The sequence below is a fragment of the Anser brachyrhynchus genome (genome assembly GCF_964034855.1).
Source record: "Anser brachyrhynchus genome assembly, chromosome: 16".
NCBI lineage: Eukaryota > Metazoa > Chordata > Aves > Anseriformes > Anatidae > Anser > Anser brachyrhynchus.
In genome coordinates this window covers 16,109,990-16,127,556 of record NC_137734.1, presented here as the reverse complement: position 1 = coordinate 16,127,556, position 17,567 = coordinate 16,109,990, and the positions used below count along the sequence as shown (strand labels likewise).

Below are 17,567 nucleotides of genomic sequence, written 5' to 3'. Positions count from 1 at the left end.
ACTGGTACTTAGGAGCTCCTTGCTTGTCCAGCACACACCAAAAGGGCATCTGGACAGAGGGACCACCTAGGTGCCGGTGCTGGTCCCCAAACAGGATCCTCAGCTGTCCCTAGGAGGGGGCTGCGCAGGGGCAGGCAGGCTGGGCAGGGGGAATTCCTCCCACCTGGCTGCGGACAAAGGGCACTGGCAGGGATGACCAAAGGAAGCTTGAGGAGTGGGGCTCCTGCCACAGCCCACCGCCGGCTGCCAGGCCGGGCAAGGTCACCCCCAGCCCACGGCAAGCTGGTGCCTGGGAAGACACCAGGCAACAGAATGACCAGAGCCATGGGCGAAAGAGGAGAGACAAGTGAACAGTTGATCTTAATTTGTGCAAGGTTGTAAATGAAAATCGCTGCGGCAGATGGTCAGTGGATTAATTTCCAGAGGGTTAAGAAGGCCTCAGATTAGGAAAATCTGAGCAATTTTGATGTGGGGTGGCCTCAGATTAGGAAAATCTGAGCAACTTTGATGTGGGGTGCAAGATGTCGTGCTGGAGTCCAAGACCCACAGAGTTCAGTGCTTTCTGAGGGGCTCCCAGCTGCACATGGGGGTGCGGGGGTGGAGCCTCGGCTGCGGGATGCAAAGCAGGGGCAGGGGCCGGGGCAGGGGCCGGGGCCGGGGCCGGGGCAGGGGCCGGGGCCGGGGCAGGGGCAGGGGCAGGGGCAGGGGCCGGGGCCGGGGCAGGGGCACGGGCACGGGCAGGGGCCGGGGCAGGGGCACGGGCAGGGGCACGGGCAGGGGCAGGGGCACGGGCAGGGGCAGGGGCAGGGGCAGGGGCAGGGGCAGGGGCAGGGGCAGGGGCCGGGGCAGGGGCAGGGGCAGGGGCAGGGGCAGGGGCAGGGGCAGGGGCCGGCCCGGCATGCAGGCTCCCTGGCAGTCAGCACACGGGACCAGCTACACGGGAAGGGTGCCCCTGCACTTCACGCACGTTGGAAGCCAGGCTCCTGGCTGGGGAGGCTGTGCCCTGGCTGGTGCCAGCCCTGTCCTAGGGGGACAGGGTCCTGTTTCATGGGGGGCCCTGACGCCAGCCTGCCCTTACGCGGCCCTGGCCACTGCCCACATTCCCCAGGCTTTCTCTTGCCCTTGCCACCACCACAGCATCCCCGGGCGCAGTGCTCGGCCCGCTGGAGGTGCTTGTGCTGGCCCAGCTCTGCTCCCTGTCCTAATTTCCTTGTGGAAATCCCGGAGTCTTCTCCAGATCCAGCTCTGGTTTTGGGGGCAGCCATCGCCCGCTCTCTCTCCCGCTCCCTCTCTCTCTCTTTCCTCTTCCCTCCTTCTGCTCTCCTTCCTCCTCCTCTCCCTCCCTCCTCTCCGCACTGTGCTCTCCGGGGGCTCCGGGTACCGCTGCAGCATCACCAGCCACCTCCATCCAGGAGGCTGGGAGCGCGGGGCGGAAGGGGAGGGCTGCGGGGGACAAGCTGAATGAATGGGCATCGCCTCGGTGCTGCTGGAGCCTCCGCATAGGGGCGAGGCGGCCGGACCGCGCCGCGGGCAGGGGGGCAGCGGCGGCCGGCCAGCGGCCGGGGCCGGGGCCGGGGCCGGGCCGGGCCGGGCCGAGCCGAGCCGGGCCCCCCGCCTGGCCCGCCGCTGCCGGGGCGCTGCGAGGAGCGGGCGCTGCCCCGCCGCGGGACCGCTCCGGCACGGGCGCCGCGTCCCGGCGCTGCGGATCGAGGTGAGCGGGCGGCGGGGCTGCGGCGGGGCCGCCCGACGGGGCGGGTGCGGCTGCGGCTGCGGGTGCGGGCTGGGGCCGGCGCGGCCGGGAGCCTGGCGGCCGGCCGGGGGCTGGGGCCGGCCCGACGGGGCGGGGTGCGGAGCCCTAGGGCGCGGGGTGAAGCCGGGCCCCAGAAGGGCTAGACGGGGCGGGCACGGGGCTGGACGGCGCTGGGGCCGGACTGGATGGTGCCGGGGCCAGGCTGGACGATGCGGGCACGGGGCTGGACGGGACGGGCACGGGGCTGGGTGATGCTGGGACCGGGGCTGGACGGTGCGGGCACAGGGCTGGATGATGCTGGGGCTAGGCTGGATGGTGCTGGGACCGGGTTGGATGATGCTGGGGCCGGGCTGGATGGTGCTGCGGCCGGGCTGGATGATGCTAGGACATGGCTGAGTGGTGCTGGGGCCGGACTGGATGGTACTGGGGCAAGGCTGGAGGGTGCTGGGGCCAGGCTGAATGGTGCTGAGCAGGACAGGATGGTGCAGGGCCAGGCAAACAAGGAGTTAAGTGTGTGCGGAGCAGCCGGTCTCTGTGTATGTGTGATCCCGCTCCCCCCGGGGGGCGTGGTCCTTCCCACCCCGGGGTGTCGGTGCGCAGGGTGAGCACGGGGCAGTGGGGAGGCCGAGGCGTGCAGGTGCTGGGTGCAGCGTGTCAGGGCTCCATGGCTGCACAGGGGTGTGCGAGAGCCACAGCGAAGCGTGGCCCTGTCGCCGTGTCCCTGGGAGCCACACCGCACTTGCGTGTATGAGAACCCCAGGCTGTGTTTGTGTCTGTGTGCATGCGTGTGTGAGCCACTGCGGAGCCGGTGTGCGCGTTTGTGCCGGGGTGTGAGCTCCACAACAAGCCTGTGTGAGAGATGCAGAGCTGAGCACGTCCTTGTTTCTGCATGCATGCAAACCGCACTGAGCCCGTGTGTGGGAGCAGCCCCAGCCTGAGCATGTATGTGCATGTGTGCGTGTGCTAGTGCATGCTTGTGCACTGCTCCCCTGGTGTGCAGTGTGTGCATGCGTGTGTGCTGGTAGTGATGTGCGTGTTGGTGTGTGTGTGTGCTGCAGGGTGTATGTGCGCGTTGGTGTGTGTGTGTGTCGGGGGCTGTGGGTGGGTGCTGGGCAGCACACAAGCGTGATGGAGAGAGCAGGCACATGTGGGGAAGGCAAGGGGGTGAGCGTAGTCTGCAAGTACCCATGTGCAGGGCTGTCCACTTCCCCTGTGGGCTGGGGATGGTGTCTGAGAGGAGCCCCTAGCCCCAGGCTGCCTCTGGGCTCCTCTGAGTGAGAGGGGCTGGGGGCTCCTCCAGCCAGCTGCCACCTCCCCGGGGGGCTGCTGGCACGGGCTGCAGGTGCCCCAGGAGAGGGAAGTCGGAGCTCAGCCCTCCCTCCCCTGGTGGCCCCCCGTCCTTTTCCCAGCGTGTGGGCAGGCAGGGCGGCCAGCCTGCACCTCACCCTCTGCTGCCCGCTAGGTTTTGCCTGCACTGGTAAAGGCACTCCTGCTGTGTGCTGGACAAAACTGACCTGGCAGGGCTGCAGGGAAATGAAACCTGCTGGCAGCAAGCAGTGGGGCTGGGCAGGGCCGTGCTCTCTGTTCCCACATGGATGCAGCTGCAAGCAGGCCCCCTCTGTGCATCTCTGACAGTAGCAATGGCACGGATAAGCCCTGCAGCAGTGGCAGGGTTGTTACATTTGCATTATGCTTTTGGGGGGCAGACCAGGGTCCCACCACGTGCTCGTGCCCCTCCAGGAGGGAGAACAAGCTCCCTTGTGGGCCTTTGCCATGATGCAGTTAGGAAACACCAGTCCAGGATGAGGCCCAGGCAGAAGCAGTGTTTAGAGCCTTGTTGCCATCATTTTGATCAGAGTTTGGCACTGAAATGCCTTTGAGAAGCTGCGCCTTGGTGATCTTCCCACCACCATGCCACCATCGTGGCATCGGGCTGGTGCTGGCCATCCTGTGCACAGATGTGTCTGGGGACTGGCAGCTCACAGGACCTGGGCTTCTTGCAGCTCCTCCTGCAAAATGGACTCTCAAAGGCTTGCAAATCCACCTCCGACTGCTGCTTCTCCAGTGAAGCACAAGGCAGAGCTAGCCCAGAGGCTTTCTGCAGGAAGCTAATGCCTGGTCTGAGCCGCCACTCCCGCTCCTGAGACCTGGGGCTGCTTCTCGCACCAGCCGGAATACGGGGCTTTAACAACCTGGGGCTCGGCAGCTGGTGTGTGCAAACCCAGGTCTGATCTCCGCAGAAGCTCAGCTCCCTCACTCCTCTTTGTGTACATGACGTACCAGTACAGTTTGAGTGGTGAAGGGATAGAGCAGTTCAAGGGAAACGTGCCACTATGCAGCAGGAGACCTTCGTGCCTTCTTACACCCTTATGCCAATCAAATGGCACTGGGCTGAATTTCACCCTTGGAGCATAAACATCTGGCAAGACAGAAAAAATGTAAATCAAATAAACATCAGTAGTAATTGGAGACCTGTTTTGAAATTGATTTGATACCTGCATGCCTCCCAGGCAAGCTTTTCTCATGTTAACCATTGTGCATCTTTGCATGAAAAATAAGGCTTTATTTTCAGACTGGGTAATAGCAGCGCAGCATGGACAGAAATGAACATGCTGTTTCCCCTCTAATCTGTCCACAATCAGCCTTCACCCAAGCACTGAGCTGATGCTGCAGTCGTCAGAGATGAATAGTCCTGTACCCAGATGGCAGCCTGCTTTCCTTGGTGCCTGCAACATCCCTTTGCCATCCGCAGAGGAGGGGAGCAGCATGCGAGGCAGTGTTCCTGGGAGGACCACGGTGCCTGTAGATGCCCTCGTCCCTGGTTTTGCTGGCCATGTCTCGGGCCAAAGTCGTCAGCTTGTGCTTAGCGGCATAAGCCACAGGCGAGGCAGCACCTGTTTGCCAGAAGCTGTGCTGACTTCCGATTTGCTTTTGGCCACGATTCAAGGTGCTGATTCTGAGTTCTGAGCTCGGCGTGGTTGCTTTTCTCACCGCCTTCCAGCCTGTGTCTGTCCCGCCAGGGGCTGAAGCTGCAGCTGACAGGTGTGCCCCTGCCGGCCAGCTCCGCCAGCCCCTGGCTCAGACTCTGCCACCCTGTGCAGCCTTTTTGGCCCCCTGGGTGTGGGTAAGGAGTGCTGAGTCAGACTGGGCCAGGCCAAGCAGTCACCCGCCCTGCCCACGGGGGGCTGGCTTGGAGGAGGTGACTCTCAGCCATCTCTACCGAAAGCAAAGGGGCTGCAGGCAGACCACGGGCCATAGCCGGAGGAAGCTGGGAGGATCATAAGGAGTTATTTTGGTCAGGGAGTCAGCTTGATTATTCTTCATTTTGGAGGGTATTTTAGGTTTGTGCAGAATAGACGAACGTGAAGATTCGGCTCTTCTGCTTAGGGCTGGGCTGGGGGTGTGAGGGAGGTCCTCAGCACAAGCAGCCGTTCAAAGTGCTTTGCGCTGCTGGAATTTGGTTACGTGACAGTGAAGCTTTGCTGAAACCACACTCCCTGAGATTTTTACCAATCTCAGCTTCTACTTGATGGTGTGTTCCACTGTCTGTGGCATAAATATGGTGATGCTTTGTAAAATGTATCCACATTTCACATTTCATAACTGCTTTCCATGTCTTGTTCGGGAGCTTAGCTAGGTTCCTCTGTGGATACCGCCTCTGACAAGAACCTTGCAACTGCTAGCAGTTGTCAGTGGACTCCTTGTGTGAATTTGCATTATGGTTTTGTGTGCTCAAGAAAAAGGGCATCTCTTGCTTGCAAAGGCATTATGCAGGGAAAGTTCCCACAAGGCTGGACTCTAACACGCCTGCTCTGCTTTTGCTCAGGCTCTCATGGATGTCATCCTTTCCTGGCTCTAATGGCTGTCTGTTGGGCTTAGATCATGGGCTGTCAGGAAAATTACCTTTCTTGAGAGCTTTCTCTGAATGAGGCCTGGCTCACTGCAGCTCTTCCCAGCAGCTTGAAGGAAGCACATTTCAACTTCCAGAGCTGCTATGGCAATCTCCGTGGTTCCTGAAACTTTATGTCCTCTAAGGACAGAGGGGATGTGTGACAAGCAGCCACAAACCTACGCTCTGATGGCTGCAGGGTCATTTAGGCATGTCCCCTGGGTCTGGTTCCTGCGTTCCCTGGCAGGGCATGGACCCTTCTGCACATCCCTTGGGCAACTCTCACATGGAGGGACCCTGCTCCCTCAGGTCCCCATCAACTGTATTTGGGTTTGGTACCCCCTTTCTTCTCCAGTGCTGCCTATAGATAAGTCACTGAGTAGCTGGAGAGCTCTGCTGGGAGGGGCCCAGGAGCTTTGAAGAATGGTGTTGACACTTGCAGGTGGGCAGAGATCTACCCTGTGAGCAAGGAAGGTAGCCAGCAGCCTGTGTGTGCATAACATATGTACCAGGCAGATGTATTAAAACTACTCAGCACTGGCTTAACCCTGCATTGAAGAGGGAGCAGTATGAGACCAATGACAAATGTCATGAAAGTTCCTTTACATAATATTCATAATATTATATTACATATATATATATTCATAATATTATATGATATATATATATATTCATAATATTATATATGATGCATAATATTCAAATCCCTCAGCCATTTGTCGCAATGTGCCCTGGCAGAACAGGGGCTACCCACATAATTTTCCTTGCAAGATGACAAATGCATGACAGAGCAGCAGTCCAGCTATTCCCCTCACTGCGTAGCACTATGGCTGGCTGGCATGGCCGGGGTGCCTGGACCCTGTCCCACCCTCTTCCTCTCCATTTGTCATCCCCCTCAGACATGGCAGGGTATTTTCTTCATCCACATTATCTCAGGGCCTTGGTAGAGGAGTAGACACTGGAGGTGGGTTATTGAATTGTCACGTTTGGTGCCCAGGATGGCCCAGATGATGCCCAGGGCTTTGCAGGGAGCAGCTTCCCTCTGTGCCGTGTGCGCTGCAAAAAACTTGTGACAAATGTCACTGGGATATTTCAGGGGACCTGCTTGTGCCTGAGGAACCTCAGCTGCTCTTGTGTGAGAAGCCCCTCTGCTCCTGGGGAGTGTGGCTGTGTGTATCAGGCTGGTCTAAGTCAGTCTGAAGTCCTCAGCTGCAGAGACAGGGAGCCTCACTGTTTGCTTTGGAAACATCCTTTGGGTGCTAATGCTTTCCACCATCTTCTTACCCCCATCCCCTCCAGCATCTCCAGGGCCTGAACTGCCCATGTCACATCCCTGCCAGCCATGGCCAACAGCCCAGCCAGTGGGATGTTCCAGCTGCCCCAGGACAGCCCGGCCATAAGGCGTCCTTCTGTCCTTGTGTCCTGGGTCCCCTACCCTCGAGGAAAGGCCAGGCAGCTTCCAGCTCTGCTGATGGCTGGGCCTTCCCTGTGAGGCTGCTGGGACTGGCACTGTGGTGGGCAAGGGCCATGTCCTGCTGCTCCATCAGCAGAGCAATACCCCACGAGATATTTATAGGCTCCATAATGTTATTCCCCTGCCAAACTATTACTGAAATAGGCTCAGTGTGTGTCATAGGAGAGAGGATTTTAATGGCACAGTTTCTTCACTGCAGGAATGAAGTTGATGCTCCCTCACCATTTCCTTCGTCTGATTAATCCTTTTGACATGGAGCAGCTATGAGGGGACGGCTAGTCCCATGCTTTGGGGGGTGTTTGGCACCTTGTTTGCCACACTGGCCTTCGTGAAGTCCCCGAGACAGGCAGCCCAGGCACATATTCCCCACCAAGGGAGGGCTGGGCAGGAATAGGGCACCTGAGCTCTTCAGCCATTCCCTGGGTCTGGCCAGGCACTGGCGTCCCAGAGGGTCAGAGAGGTCTGTCTGTGGGGTTTGAGCCCTGAAGGCGGCATGCTCAGGAGACAGCAGCCCAGCACATGATGTGCAGCAGTACAGGAGCAGAGGTGGCTGTGACTGCCCTGAGGTTGTGGGCTCTGAGCCATGGGGAGCTGTGTGATGTGGGAATGGGAGGCTTTTGGACACTGGGGCTCCCTGGGGCTTGGAAATGGTTGCTGCTTGGGACACTGGGAGGAGCAGCTCTCGTGTAGCTGGTGGCCGTGAAACCCTTGTTCTTGAGATCCTGATCTCTCCAGCTATAAGCTGGGGACAGAAACCTCCCAAACCCATTGCTCCCGGTCGCTAGTGGCCTCTGGCACTGCCCACATGTGACACATGCAGCCACCTCTCCTGGGCGTCTGGGGCTGGTGGCCGGCAGCTGCCAAGCACTGGGCCCACTGGCCATGGCCACCCCGCAGTGCCGCTGACAGCACAGTGGACAGGCCCTTGCGGAGACAGATTGGAAACTGAGAACCAATGCGCTGAAGAAAAATGTCCTTCCCACACAGCCCAGCCTGTCCTCCTCCCTCCCCCAGCAATGCTGCTGGTGAGCTGCAGCCGTGCCAAGCCAGGGCGCTGGGGACCCGGCAAAGCGCTGGTGCCTATGGGAAGGAGAGAGCCGAGGGCAAGGGCAGGGAGCACAGATGGAGCAGGCAGCCTCGAGAAGGCTGCTCCTGTGATGCAGCAGGCACCTCCTGGAAGAAGCACCTGGGGCTCTGCAGGCCTCCCTCTGCCTCCTGGCTCAGCAAACTGCCTTTCGGCGGAGGTCGCTGTGGATGGGGCACTGGTGGTGGCTGAGTGGCTCTGGAGGCTGCCTCCCTTCGCTGCCTTCCTCCTGCCCACCCATCTTTTGCCTCCACCTTTGCTTGCACATTTGCTAGTGGGCCAGCTGGGCCCCTCATCCTTTCCTCCCTAGTTATTTTCTGGATGGTTGTTCCTCTCCTTCCAGTGGCTGCATATCCTGAGATCAAGCGCTGAGTGCTCTCCTCCTCCTCCTTGCTGTGTTGTCCCCTAGGACAGACCCATTCAGCTTGCTCCTCCTCCTCCTTTTCCACTTCATTAATGAGTCTCTTTGCACTAAGAAGTAGCTGCTGGGGGACCTGGGAGGACAGGCTGCACTGGGGACAGCAGTGTGGCAGCCACCAACCCAGCTCCCATCAGGATCTAGGCTTTGTGGTGCTAGGTGCTGGCTTGGGGTGCTGCTGTGGTTGCCCAGTGCTGGCCGAACCTGGCACTGGCTGTGCAGGGCTGGAGGGAGGTGGCAGGCAGGGAGTGCTTTGTGCTTCTCACCTGCAGTTGCAGGAGGTAAATGAGTCAGTGACGGGCAGCTCCCAGCTGCTCCACTGTGGTTTTGCACCGTCCCTGTGGAGCGCAGAGCTCCCCACACCGCTTCAGGGCTTCTCCATCAGGGTTGTCCTGGGCAGGGGGTGTGCAGCCCCTGGGATGCCCTCCCAGCTCCATCCCCACTGCAAAGCTCTGTGTGGCCACGGAAGCCCCTGCAAAGGCCCCTGCATCTCACAGGGGTCCTTCCACCGACCTTGGTGGGCTTTGGATCCAGTGGGCTCCGTGGGGGTGCGCGGCAGCCTCCAGACCCTCACCCAGCAGCTGGTGCTGCAGCCTAGTATGTGCTTGTTGGCAGCAGAGGGGTCTGTGCAGAAGCTGTATGTGGTTCAGAGCTTTCTTAATGAAAATGACTTCCAAAGCACATTTTGTGGGCAAAATGTTAACTTCACCATGTCTCAACACTCTCCAAAACCTGAGAAACAGAGATGGTTTCTTCTCGGTGGGGAGGGAGGCTCTTGTTGTCACTCTCTTTCATATGCACACACACACACACAGTGGTTCTTCTTTCTCTCCCGTCCCACTTTCCTCCTCCAAAAGACTTCGAACACTTTATGGAAATGTTATTTTCTCCCCAAACTGTTGCCTTTCTGCTGCATTCTCACCAAGCAGCCTGCTGGCTTTCCCTGGGCTCCGCTCCCAGCGCGGGCAGTCGCAGCTGTCCCACAAGTGCAACGTCAGCGACGTCCCTGTGGTGACAGTGCTGAGCCTGTGGAAGGGGAAGAAGGTTCAGGGGTGGCTGTGCTGGGCTGCCAGGTGCCGGGCCGCCTGGTGAGCTAGCAGCACACCTCCCTTTACTTCTGCTGGGGCTGATCTGATACCTCTTAAGTTATTCTAGACACGATTAAGGAAAACGCTCTTTCCACCATCCAGCCATGCTTTTCAAGATGCCAAGGAGGTCCTGCTCACCAGAAACACGTTTGAAGATGTCCACAGCCCTGTCCACAGCTGGCCTTCTTTGGCAGCTGCCCTGCCCCGGGGTGCTGTGCACGAGCCTGCTCCCCTTGCACATGCCCAAGCGTGGGCTTCATGCAAGGGTCCTGCAGGAAGGGACAGGGCCCAGAGACAGGCTGGAGGTGGGCTGGAGTTGAAAAACCCTTTGTTGTCTTGTACGAAGGGGACTGACTCACTGCTCTCCCGTGCTGTCATAAGCAGATGGATGATTTAATCACCTAGCAACCAAAATAACGTCAGGTGAGGAGCGCTACCCCAGCCGCTCTCGGCCCATAGCCCCTCCATCAGCCTGGTGGCAGGGGCCAGGCAACCTCCAGCCGCTCCCCAGTCCTCGGGCTGCCCTGGGCTGGGGCTGGCAGGGAGCCCTCTCCTGTCTGCCCCACCACAGCACAGTGCAGGGCTGTGCCATGCAACGCACATGCAACTGGCAGCCCAACAGAAGAGGCTCCCAAAGCCATGGCTGGAGTGGGGTGCACAGGGCCGTGAGGGGAGCCCCCAAGGCCAGCTCCTGGGAAGGCTGAACATCCTGCCAGCATCCACAGAGTGGCCAAACCTCCAGCACTATTTCAGCAGGTTTCTGGCTATCTGAAGCATCCAGAGGTCCCTTATGAGAAGAGGGTGGCTGGTGATGGCTGGGATCCACGAACTTGTCAGGACCCCCCTTGTCTGCATGCACTGCTCCAGCGTCAACCCTGAGCACCTTTGGCTCCTGCCAGGTCCTGTTGCCTGGCACCTTCAAAGGGTGAGAATAACCCTAGGAGCCAGTGTGTTCCTTCAGCTTCTTCTGTTAAGGACAGGGAGGTATTTGCCTCTCCTGCCCATGCTCATGGCATAGACCTGATGCTGTCACCCCTGTTCTGAGATGTCAGGTACCTCCTGATGGCTCCAGCCAGGCTTTTGGCATGCGCCATTCACTACAACCCATCCTGGCCCAAGCTGGGGCTGCAGGTGACAAGATCTCATGGAGCAGATGCTGAGCTGAGAGGGATGACAAGTGCTGGGCAGGGAGAGGGCTGCCACAGCCTGACCTGGTGAGGCTCAGAGGTGGACATGGACATGTGGCTACTGGAACCACGCGTGAGGTGAGGACGCATCCACTTAGGCTATGAGCACCATCTTCCTTGTGCGTTCACACTGCAGGACTGCCCAGGACTCTTTCCCTGAGTACCTGATGCTTGGACCTCTGTGTCAATGTGAGATTGCTCCCAGTCCTGGACTGGAGGGTGGGATGGGGCAAGGCTGCTTGATGGGATGCTGACCTAGTCCCATGCAACCATCTTCCTCCCTCCAAAACAGCCAGCAAATGTCCAGACTGGGGATTGGGTTGTGCCTCACTGCCTCCTGGACGTGGAGATGCGAGTGATGGGGAGCAGTTTCCCCCCCCCTCCAGATGATAGGCCCGAAGGATGCGGGGCCACCATGGCACCTGGGTTAGGGACAGGCTGGCACCAGCATTGCAGCTGCCAGAGGCCATGTAAATAGGGCACCCTGTCTCCCAGATCCTCTTTGTGGGACAGAGCTGATAAAATTAGCCGATACACCCTGTTCTGCGCAGCATGCTGAGGAGGTCTTTGTGCCACCACGGCTCAGGGGAGCCAGGCAGCCCTACTTCGGTGCCTGCTTGTCCCATTGAAGGTGAGCCACTTCCAGGCGACGAGTCCCAGCCAGTTTGCTCCCTGTGCTACTCCAAGAAGTTGCGGGTCTAGGCAACCATGTCCTCTCTCCTTTGCTTTGTGGCTTGGTGGCTTTGGTAGACTCTGCTGACTTATGAGAGAGGCTGATGAGGTGATGCTGGCTGGAGCTGAGCACAGGTCAGCACCTGAGGCTCTACACAGGCTGATCCAAACCCCTGTGGGTGAACCAGGAAGGGTTCTGTATGTCATTATTTCACATCCCAAACAACATCTGCCTTGCCCCTGGAGTTCCATGTCCCTGAAAATATGCATGCAGCCATTCTGGGGTAGCTCCAGAAGTGCAGACTCCTGGTAGCATGTGCTCCTGTCCGAGTCTGATTGGGATCTGTGAGTGCTCCCCATGGAGCTTGGTCTAGGAGCATCCCTTGTGTTACCTCTGCCACAGTCTGCCTCAGAAACAGCTGAAGTCCCTACAAACCCAGGCAAATTTCAGACAGAGAAAAGGGTTTTGAATCCTGTTTCCAGAAGTACATGTTTATCCTGGTCTACTGGTTGACCCTGGAGAAGTAAGGCTGCTTTAACCTCCCTGTCTTAGAGGGGTGCAAAGGGTTGTTTACATACATCAGATGAGGTGCTCAGCTCTTCAGGCTGCTCTCCCCAGGAGTCAAGCCCGGTCTCCTGTCTGAGGACAGATAACTCGCTCACTCAGAAGCAGGCGCCGGACAGCATCACTGCCTGCTTCTCTAGCAGGTCAGTCATGGCTCCTGGGTCACTCTGGGGGGACAGCTGTGTGACCCCATGCACAGAAGACAAGCTGTGCACCAACTGCCGCAGTGCTGCCCATCCCATCCATCCCATCCCATCCCATCCATCCCATCCCATCCCATCCCATCCCATCCCATCCCATCCCATCCCATCCCATCCCATCCCATCCCACCCCCTCTGGAGTGCAGGTGCAGAGCTATGGGCAGATCCAGAGCTGGGATGGAGACTGACAGGACTCTGGCTGACGGGTCAGGAGCAGACAGGGGCTGACTCTGCTCGTCCCTGCAAGTTTCTGCAACCTCTCGATGGAGATGTTTCAGCTGCACTGGGGAGGATCACAGCAGTCTCTCTCTCCAGACATGCTACATACAACAGTGACTGACTGTCCTGAGCACGGCTTTGTCCCCCTCCCACCAGAGAACATTTGCCTCAATTTGATGTCTGGGCTCAGGCCCGGTGGGAGAGAAGCAGTCCCACTGCCAACAGCTCTAGCAGACAATGTGGGCCACAACCACAGCTGCTGTGCATGTCACCACCAAGCCTGGGAGGACATAACCAGTGGGAGAAAAGAGGAGTGAGAAGGGCAGTTGTTTTGATGTTTCCCCCCAGGCAAGGAAATGACCCCAAGAGGGGAATAATGGGACTTTTTTCCATGAGAAGAAGTCACAGCACATTGTGGCCTTCAGGGAACCTCAGGCTGGTGCAAGGAGGGGCCCTCACTCACCTCTGGCCCTGGGAGGTGCGGTGCCGGCAGGGTGCCTTGGGTGAGCCAGGTGCAGGCAGGGCCCTCCTGCCTCAGTGCTGGCACAGGGACATGTCTGAGCATGGCTTGTAGCAACCCTCGATGGGGCCCCAGGGCAGAAGGGACAATAGGAAACACGAGAATTTCCCCTGCCCCACCAAGCAGGGGTGGGAGTGGGGCTGGATGCTGCTGGTGGCTTCCATGGTGCATGGTCTGGCCATGTACTTCCCTCAGGATGGACAGGGCTGGAGGGAAAAGGCATATTTGATTGGAAAGCCAAACTGGTCAGAGACCCAGCCTGGGAAACCTGTCAAGGGGGTCCCAGTGCTCCACAACATGCAGGCAGTGGGTGTGTGCAGGCCCACTAAGGAGGGTCCCTGGCCCCATCCCTCCCTGATGCTCAGTGCAGTCGCTGGCCCAGCACAAAACCCGCAGAGACCCAGTGTGCATCACCTGTGTGAAAAAGAATGTCATTTTCATTGCCAGTGCCATTCCTGGTCTTCCCTCTTCCCGCAGATGTGAGAGGATGGCTTTTTGGTCAGCTTCATGTGTTTGTGTAGAGTGGCTCTGTCCTTTCCTCCAGGCAAGGCAGGCCAGCCTGGCCAAGGCACTGCTCCCCAGGGCACCCCGCTGTCTTCTGGCACCTTCACTTCAGCAGCAGATACAGGGGAATTCACAGGAGTTAGAGTAAGGAGGGAGGAAAAAGTCCAAACCTGTGGGTTTCAGGAGTGTTGTCCTGTATCTGAAGCAGGCTGTGACTCTCCTGTTCCCCTTAGTGATGGGAAAGACCAAACCTGGGAAGGAATCAGTAAGTCTAACCCAGGCCACCCAGACCCTGCTCCATCAGTAACTGGAAGCATCATAGAAAAGAACTTCTGCTGGCGAAGAAGACAAGGGCCTCCTGGTGGATGGAGCCCAGATGGTCTGATGGAGAGGTGCATCCTTCCCTGAAAAAAATCTGACTGAGATTATTGGATTTCAATGAGAAGGATAAGACCCAAAGACTGCTGAGCAGAGCAGGGGTGAGGCATGCCCTCCCCCAGGCTTCCACATGGCAGGATGAGGACCGGCAAAGACATCACCTGCAAGGGAGCATGGCAGAGCACTGGAAGAGCTGAATACCACTGTTAGTCAGTCTAGTAATACCTTAAACTGTCCAGCTTCATCTCTGCAGAGAAGCTGCCTCTCTGTGGGTGTTGAGGCTCTCACCCAGATGCTGCACGCTCAGAAGCGAGGTGGTCTTCCATCAGCCAGAGGAGGGTACAGGCCGTGCAGGGTAGGAGACCTTCCTGGGTCACCACCAGGCTGGGTCTTGGATCGAGTCCCATCAGGGTCATACTGGGGTGGAGGGGAGGAGTATGTCTGCCTTTGTGCCTTGAGTGTGTGGGTAATGTTTTTGAGGTCTGTCTCTCTCCTATGGCAAGTCTTTGCATGCAGCTTGGAGCCCTTCTGGAGGTAGTTGAGGTGGTGGTTATGTACTCATCAGTGGTTTGGGTTTTAGAAGGGGTATGATGCTGGGGAGTGTGAGTCAGCACTGTTGGGCACACCATCCTTTGGATGGCTTTTGGGAAGGCAAAAGCTGTAGAGCAGCTCCTGAGATGGTCCTAGACTCACCTGATGTACTATTTGCTCTGGAGCAAGGAGCCCAGGAGAAAGGAGCCAAGTCCCATAGGGATCTACATAGGAAAGGATCTACATAGGACTACAAGACCCTGAGTCTACATAGAGTCTACATAGGACTCTAAGACCCCGACTAGGGACAGCAAGGGCTCCTGTTGGGGCAAGACCATCTCCACTGTACCTCTTTGTCTAAGAGCTGTGTCTGGACTCCAGTCACTGTCTAGAGGAAGTCTTCGGAGAAGTCTCCACACACATGATGGGTATCACCCAAGACACGTGCATGAGTGCAGCTTCAAGCCCTGACTTCGGCCCCGGGGCTGGAGTTGTCCTCTGTGGGGTGCAGTCAGGCCTGGCTGCACACACAAGGACTGTGTTGCTCCACGGCCCTCAGGGCGTCCCAGCAAAGTGCAGAGGGGCCAGGCTGGGCTTTCCTCTTGCGGTCCTTCCCCAGTCAGAGCTGCTACTGCCCTGCAACCTGCAGCCACGTGGAGAAGGAGACAAGGGAGGAGCTCCAGGGAAGGCGGAAACAGCCTGCAGTGCTTGCTGAGCCCCTGCGGGACTTGGCAGCAGGAGGGCAGGAGGGTCTGTGTCCTCCTAGGGACAGCACAGGTGGCTCCAGCCTGGCACCAGGCTGCCCTTCTCTCGGAGCAGTGCGAAGATTCAATTTGTCTCCCCTGCCTTACATTAGCCCCACTAAGCAGGTTTTGATTTTGTTAAATAAATATAAAGTAATGGCAGCGGGGATAGGAGCCAAATGGCCTGGAGACATCCTGGAGAGCCAGATGAGATCTGCAGCAAGGCAGAGCTCCCTGCAGGAGCTGGGCATCCAGCAGAGCCTCCCAGGGAGGGAGGGAGCGGGACTAGTGGGGCGGGCCTGGGTTTGCTGGCATGGAGCAGATGCAGCTCCATGCTGCCGTGTGCTTGCAGCACCTCCCTGCCTTCAGAGCAATTTCTAAATGGCTGCTAAGCATCACTGTCAGAAGCATGCTCATCTTCCACTCCTAATTAGTGGATCAGACAGTAATTTGTAATCCTTTTGAATAGGACTATCTTAGCATCTAGCACTGGAGCCTGGGAATGACATGGGGGAGGGCAGAACAGAACAGAGCAGAGGTTGATCCAGCAGGCAGGGCTGAGAGGAGTGGAAAGCAGAAGGGCTTTCTTCAGCCCCCTTGGTGTGCACAAGTATCACTGCCTCCTGCTTCTGTGGTCCAATGCACCTTCCTCTTCCTTCTCTCCTCTCCAGAGTTTTGGCATTTTCATTTCTCCCTGTGTGAAGTAATCAGCATGGCAGCCCTGGCAGGCTCACCACTCAGCTCCTGCTCCCCATCGAGGCTGGTGGGGCTGCAGGGAGGTGCACCCGTCAGGAGCTGGAGCCCCGCACCCATGGCCAGGCAGCTGGTCACAGCCGTGCCAGGACAAGGAAGGCCCCCCAGTGCAAACCTGCTCCTGTGGGGCTGAGAGCAGGTCTGGCCTTTCTTGTGCTGGTTTGCATTTTGCATTTTCAAGGGTGAGGATAAGATGGCACCTGGGAGAAAAAGAAGCAGCAGCCAAAAAGCTGAAAAATAAGATGCAAAGAGTCTGAGCTCACAGGGGCTTGGGAGAAGGTATGAGGGCAGTGTGTGGATCTGTCGTAGATGGGCAGCGGGTGATGGCCCCGGGCCAGCATGGAGACGGGTTGGACTGGCAGCAAAGTGCAGCAAATGAGGAAGAGGCTTGGTGTGATGGCCACAGCCAGTCCCAAGTGTTAACAGCTCTGTGTGGCCTTACTCATGCTCCAGGGGGTCAGAAGAGGTTGGGATGGCAATGGAGGCTCACAAAGGGAGTGCAGCAGTTTCTGTGCATGTGCTAGAGCAGGGGAGGGGAGGACGGTTGTGCTGGAAGTGGGGCTGGGCCAGGGAGGTCTGCAGGCATGGGGTGACAGCTGGTGTAGGGCTCACGGGAAGCTCTGGGTGACAGCGGTGGTAGGCAGGAGTGGGGCTTTGTGTAGGCTGAGGGGGCCAAGGAGTAGCCTTGCTGTGCTGCATGCAGCGCTGACCACATTATGGGTGGCACTGAGCAACTCCTTGCTCTTGGTTGGTGTCTTTAGCATCAATTAATCTGGTAAAAGCTTATCTGTCCTGAATGCATTAACCTTTATAAATGACTTAATGTAAGGTACAACCACAAAGAAGGGGAAGGGTCATGGGAGTAGTGCAGATGCATTCAAGTTGTCACCTTGGTCCCCAGTGGCATGAAGATCCTGGCCCCAGGGGCCACAGCCTTGCGGGGCCAGGTGCCTGGGGGGCAGACGGGGGAGGGAGAACGGGGGAACAGAGCCGTCCCAGGTCACGGAGCAGAGATCTTGCTAGACGAAAACAGCTACTACCAGTGACTTCAAGGAACACCGCTTCCCTACTGCATTTCTACAGCCTTTAGAAGAAAGTGTTTATAATAGCATCAGTGACTCACTGAGCACTCTTTACTCACCAGTTAATGACTGAGCAGAGTTCCAGTGCTCTTAGTGATTTTGGCTTAAATAAACTCAATCCTTTTTTCAGATTTCCAATAATATGTGAGAGTGGTCTTGGGCATTCAGAGAGGGCGGGAGATAAGCACACAGAAAAGGAGAGCATCTTCTTACCCGTGTCAGCACCCCAGCTCCTGTGATGTTGAGGGTCTGCATCAGAGCTAGAGGCAAAAGGAAAAGAAAGTGATTTGGCAGGAAGGCCAGGCAGTCTCGTATGTAGAGACTTCAGAAGTTACACGTTCTGGTTTTGGTGTTCATCCTTGCAAATAGGTTTTATTCACCTCCCCAGCCATCCTCCATGCATCTCCACCCAGAGGCAGCTGCCCACATTTGTGGAGAGGGTGGTGAGAGCCACCCCATCCCCAGTCCTTCCGTCTTGGCTGGGGCACTGGCCCTGCACAGTTTCCTCCC

General features: G+C 57.8%; 1 protein-coding gene across 6 annotated transcripts in view; it reads left to right on the top strand.

The window, feature by feature from the left end:
• The first annotated feature begins 1,608 nt into the window (after nt 1-1,608).
• DLGAP4 (DLG associated protein 4) overlaps nt 1,609-17,567 on the top strand; it is a 182,238-nt gene continuing 166,279 nt past the window's right edge. For 2 of the 6 annotated variants that reach the window (XM_080558469.1, XM_080558468.1), the window contains exon 1: nt 1,611-1,711. The gene's annotated coding sequence lies outside the window, so the exon portion shown is untranslated. Of the gene's footprint in view, nt 1,712-17,567 lie in introns of all 6 variants that reach the window. The other 4 variants (XM_080558464.1, XM_080558467.1, XM_080558466.1 and 1 more) reach the window with 4 other exon arrangements.